Here is a 6,030-nt window from a genome sequence, read left to right as displayed (position 1 = left end):
TGTCCCTGGCTATGATTATGACAAATCAAATGTGAACACTGCTAATCAGTTAGACAAGTTGTGATTTATTTTCTTCAGGCACAGCTAAGTGCCAGGTATCAGTAAGGCACAACCATGTGAAAAATTTGAGGACTCTATACAATTACTTTATCAAGCTCATTAGAGCTAACCAGTATGAAATAGCTCTCACTGAATTAAAAAAAATAAAATTAAAAATATTCTTTTGGAAACAGGAAATACATCCTAACGCACAAAACCTCAATATTTCTCTGGAGAGAAAGAGTGTTGTTTTTTTTTAAATAAAGTCTCTCAGAGCAGCCCAGACTCAGGCCACAGGGATACAAAGTAAGGATGCTTTTTCATTTCAGAACATAAAGACCGCTGAGTTACCCAGATCTGTTCAGCTCTTCAGCATTCATTAAGGTGCAAATGTTGAGGTTCAGAGAACACAGCAGTCACCTTGTAGTCTAGGATGTATAATTGCTCTATCCAATCTTATTTGCCCTGCTTAATGCAGTATGTCAATTCATGACATATTGATTCAACTTACAGAAGTAATTTTTTTTTCCAGTTCATTTAAATTATAGTTTAGGCTGAACATGCTTGAAGGAGATGTCTATAAATTATGTCAGCTTTCAGTAAGTCTACATTCAAAAATACAATTTAAATCAAAAGTGCTAACTAATTTTGTTTAATTATTGATTTAAGCCTACTCTGCTTCTGGAAAATGTAATTACCAAAGTTGAATTTGGCCAGATCCACAGAGGATTATACGGATTCAAATGGTAAAGGAAAGAATTCAGTCTCCTAGATCAATGATGGAAACGTGTTCTTTGATAGCTGCTCCAAAGAAGTCGGACAGCATTTCAGAGTGTCTGGTTGTCCTTCTAGCCATTCCCCCAAGGACAGCAAGTGTCAGTGAGTTTCGGGGTTCTTTCCAACATGGTATCTCATCAAAATACTGACCAGAGTGATGCTGTTTGAATGAAAAGGAGGTCAGATAAGATATTGAGTTGAAATTAATGTCTGCTACGAATGCCTCATACAGAAATCATACCTTCCTGACTGCATATTTATCACCTCTGGAGGCTGTTTTACTTTTCCTGTACACCCCAATAGAAACTCCAGCAGAAGGACAGGAGGAGTCTTCTCAGGTGGCTTTCAGGAGTGGATGAGCCCTGGAAGCATCTCTGCCAGCCTCAAACCTTGGAGTAGAGAAGGACAGAGTTCCAGGCCCTGGTACGAGAAGAGGCCTTAAACAAGGATTGCAGTATAAATTGTGATTATTCAAATGATTCCTGCATGTAGCCCAAGAAGGAGGCAACCCCCTGAGGCTTTATACACCTGAGACTTTATACACCCAGGTCCTTGGGAGGTGTGTTTTGACGAGATTCCTCCCATCCATATGAGGTGATTTTGCCAGATCAGCAGGTTAAAAAGTTGTAAACCAAATGTTTTTAACGTAAACCTTTTTAGACTACCAAAACATGAATTCAGTTGTCTTTAATAAATGCCATAGTACTCTTGAAGGTTAGGTTTATTAGTCCTAAAAGATTTCAGCGGTGATCAAATAAAAATCTTTTTCTGATACATTCCTGAAGGATAACATTGGGTTTGTAGGAGGATTTGAAAGATTATGTGAGGGATTGTGAAACAATTTCAGGGTAACCTCAAAATCATGTTTTTGAGTGACGGCAGCCTCAGTGCAGAAACCACGGCGGGATGCTTTCCTTTCATTACAAATCTTCAGCTTTTTTTCTGTCAGGAAGATGGGAGTCTCTGAAGGCCTTCTCTTTCCCAAATAATTTAAGTACACCTGCAGTCCTCCCTCTGATAGAAGCTGTGTGTTTTCCACTTGTTTGCACTGCTGAGCAATTAACGGGTCAAGAAGAAAGTCGGGGCCGGCAAGGAACCCAGCTGCACTTGCTCTCCTCTGTCTGCTCAGCTCACCCAACCTTTGCCAATCTCAGCAATCTTTTTGGCATGGCAGTGAGAAGATCATGACTCTTTGGACAAGGATTTGAAGATTCGCCAGAAGAATTAGACTGGGAGCAAATGTCAGGCTGCAGAGATTATTTGCTGCTAAAGGAAGACTCATATTTATTCAGGATTGACCGACAAACTCCGTGCTCCTTGTAAAGTCAGGAAGCTGAGATCTGGTTGGTTTTTCTTCAAGGCTGTACATTTGAGAGCCTTTCCCTCTATAAACCGTCACCTTATGTAGTATCTACAGGAAAAAGGTTCCTGTGAGGAGCTGAGATAAAGTTGATGCATCTCTGCTGGGATTTCCCTGCCAAGATAAGCAAATCTGAGCTACTGCCCATCTTGTTCGGCATCAGGGGAAGACGTCCCTGCTCAACCGGCAGCTTGGGTTATCTCCCTCCGAGCTCTTGGCCAAGAGGAAACAGCTTGCAGCCCATGTGGCACTTGAGCGTAAGCAGTAAACATCACATTAATGTTTGTAGGGACCCAATGACCTGTCACTGCGGGTTTGGCAGCACTGCCTGAACCACGCCGGCATCTGCGAGCCGTGTGGCCGAGGCAGCTGGGAGCGCTTAGGGACAGCTTGCCCCTGCCCCTGGGGGCTACATGGGCTTGGGGAAGAGGAGCAAGGGAGGTCACCTGTGGCCAAGCCATCTCTGCACCCACCTTGCGAAGGAAAGCCAAAACTGAAATAAGAACCAGGCCCTGTGAGCTCAGCCTTGCCCTGGCCCAGGGAAGCGTGGAGAAAAAGCAGTGGATGTTAGTGTTACCTAGCATGAGGAGGAGACAGGGCAGGTCCCACCTAGCCATGGGTTGGCAGCCCCCTCCCCAAAGCACAGCGGAGACTAAAAGCCACTCCTGGCACTCCAGAGACAGTCTCTGCAAAGCTGCCCCGGGGCTGTAGCTTTGTAAAAATACATGCTTTTACCCTCTTTTCCTTTTTATTCATTATTTCTGTTCTTTCCTTAAAATAGGGACTCACTGTCTTGCATAGGCACGTGGGCTGGAAAGCTGTTGAGTTCAGCCATAGCTGGGATAAGGATATCTGTAGGGAAGGGCTGACTGGAGCAACCCCTGCTGCAGTGTTCCTTAAGGTCCCGAGGAAACCTCGGTCACTTCACAAGCGTGGTGGTGCTGTCAGGAGGTTTCTCTTTCCCCCAGGGGGAAACTCATACCCCTCCCCGCACAAAGCCCCATGGCCTGCCCTACGCTGGAACCAGTACATGGCTGTTGGAAAAAGCAGGGGCCCAAACACACTGGGGAAGTGCAGAAAATGGTGAACGTGGAGAATCATTGTAGAGCACCTCATGGCTCCTGCTAGAGGATGCTGGAAGTGATGTGACAAACAGATACATATGCATAGCTCCAGCCAGAGGACATAACCGAGATCTATACCCCGCTGTGTGGGAGAGTTGCTTTTTTGGATATTGACAGTCCTCCAAAAGCCTTTGCTGAAAATGAGACAGGAACAATGGGGAAGAGATGTGTTGTCTGGGAAGATTTGGATGTCCTTTTTTAATCTTCTGGTTCTGAGATACATAGGCAATGTTAACATAATGAAACAACCTTCTGGACTCTCCTTTTCGCTAGGATACTCTTCCTAGAAAATTGCCTGACAGGCATCTTTTCCAGTTTTTCTTTTTCCTGTTAAGGCAACTTCTTCAGTCCTTTAAAATTTTCCCACTGCAGAGACACAAGGTGCAACCCATCATGTCCCTGGGGGTTTTGGGCTCCAGGGAAAAGGCCAGAGGTCTGCTCAGAAACTACTTAATGGGAGAAAAAAAAGAAGAGGAGAGTTAAAAATCAGTGACCGGGAAAAACTCCAGGTAAAAGAAGTAGCTTGACCGCAATATTTAAGGCTGAGATTTCCAAAAGCACTTAACGATTTTGAGTGCCTCACTTCTTGGGTATTCCGCCAGAGAAATCTTTGGAGGCCTTACGCTCAGAGAATAAGTGCTTGGCATTTCCTGAAAATTAAGTCTCTGTTAACATATCTCAAGTGGTGCATGAAGAAAGGGAGCTATTGAAGAATCATAAGGCCAAGATGTTCTTTAGTGACTTAAAATGGTCAGACAAAAAATATTGTCATGCTGAGACACGACTCTTCAAGGATTTTGAACATTTTTTTTTTCTTTCTCTGAAAGAGAGATTAAATAATAGTATATCTGAAATCTTACACTGCACTTCAGTTGTGTCATGAAAGATAGAATTCATATTTGATATTAATGGAGCAGGTGAAACGTGAAATGATATTTCTTTAATCTTTAATGAAATTTCTGGTTTTAGCATTTAGCTCGTCTGTTCAGTGACACAGAAGAGCTAATAATATCACTGTTTTTGAAGGATTCATTCACTACAGGCAGCCTGATTTTCTGAATCTGTAGGAGACTGTTTAGGTGCTCCAATGATGCATGAAAATAATAATAATAAAAAAAATCCCGTGTCCTTGAAGCTCAGTAAGCAGAGTTGGAAAGGTATAATTAAAAAAGAAAAAAGTCTCCCGATAAGCTACCACCCTGGAATAGATATGCAGTAGTTTAGAAAATAACAATTCTCTGGGAATTAGCAAGAGCAGCAGGGTCTCAGATAGTCTTCAACTCAGCAGGCTCTATAACTTGGATAACCACTTGTCCATTCAGCACTGAAAAGTTGAATGGTGCTTTCCGTAGCAAACTGTTTCTTTGCTGAATGATGTCATTGATTTAAAATTTAATAATTGCTTTTGCAAAATGCCCTGAGATGGGAAAGGTTGCTAATGAAGCTGCAAAGTGTTGTGGGGAGAAACCGAACTCTTCTCATGAGGAGTAGGACGTATAAATGAAAAAATACTGTGCATGACAAAAAGTTTTCTATCTGTTTGTCTGTCGATGTTTGTCTCTTAATTTCCCTCCAGGTCCTAGCTGCTTATTCTTCACTGCATGGCCTTCCCAGGGCACAGCATCAGGAAGAGCCTCTTGACTGAAAAGTGAGACAGAGCAGAAACAAGAGGAGGTCCCTGGGGAAGCATGGGGGAAGCTCCCGTGACTGTATGATCTGAGCGCTCACCATGGGCAGTGGCCAGGAAATAAGGAGTTACTGGGGCAAAGACAAACACATAACTTCTTATAGATCCCCAAAATCCCTCCCACAGACCCCTTCCAGCCTCCAAACCCACTGATATACACCCAGTGTCCCCTCTCCAGCCCAGCCTCTTTGGGGCAGAAGTAGATTATGCAATCTCTTAAGGTCGTTCCCACCTTGATTTTCCATTATTTCAGCCTTCTTTTTTGTTTTCTTTTTTTTTTTTTCTGAGGGGGCAGTGATGACCTTCTCAAAACAAAGGAACATTGGAGGAGTGTCCAGTAGACGCAGTTCTACTTCCAAAAATCAGAGATGCTCTTCAGTACCCATTAAAGATAGCCGGTAATGGAGCTAATATAAACCTTGGCCATTCTCCCAGCTGACTGTCCTAATAATAGAAATGCCCCTCTGAGGGAGTAGCTGATACTGGGGATCTGCCAGGTGATTTCCATTAAAAAGAGCAATTGGTGACAATATCCTTGGTGGAGTCCTGCTTGTCTTCCTCAGCGCAGCACTGCGATGAACAAGAGGAGGCCCTTCCTTCACTTACTGCTTTAAATTCTCCTTTTATCATTAGCACTTTTCTGAAGTCTCTGCTCTTTTTGAGGTCTCTGCAAAACCTGCTTCTCTTTGCTTTCCAGTTACACAGTTTTTGCACACATAGTGCTGCAAACAAATTCACCCTCTCACCCTTGCACCAGCTCAGAGGGAATCTCCCAAGCCTGCATGGCTGAGCTGGAGAGCAGCACTGTGTGTGGTTTGGTGTTGGTAGGTGGGGTTTTCCTCCATCTGTCTTATTTTATAGAGGACTTGGCTCACTTCTTCCATCCAGCCTGAAGGGAGAGCAGCTAGTGAAGCCAGGAGGGCAGCTAGTCAACCCATCAGGTTGCAGTGGCCAGAGACGAGATGTGCATGAGGCAGATGGAAAAGCCACCGGTGTGTAACTACACGGCCATTTATCTGCAGCTTGAAAACACCAGTGTGAAC

This window comes from Rissa tridactyla, chromosome 1, assembly GCF_028500815.1.
Source record: "Rissa tridactyla isolate bRisTri1 chromosome 1, bRisTri1.patW.cur.20221130, whole genome shotgun sequence".
In the NCBI taxonomy this organism is placed as follows: Eukaryota; Metazoa; Chordata; class Aves; order Charadriiformes; family Laridae; genus Rissa; species Rissa tridactyla.
The sequence above is the reverse complement of the archived record's forward strand: the minus strand, read 5'-3'. Positions refer to the sequence as shown.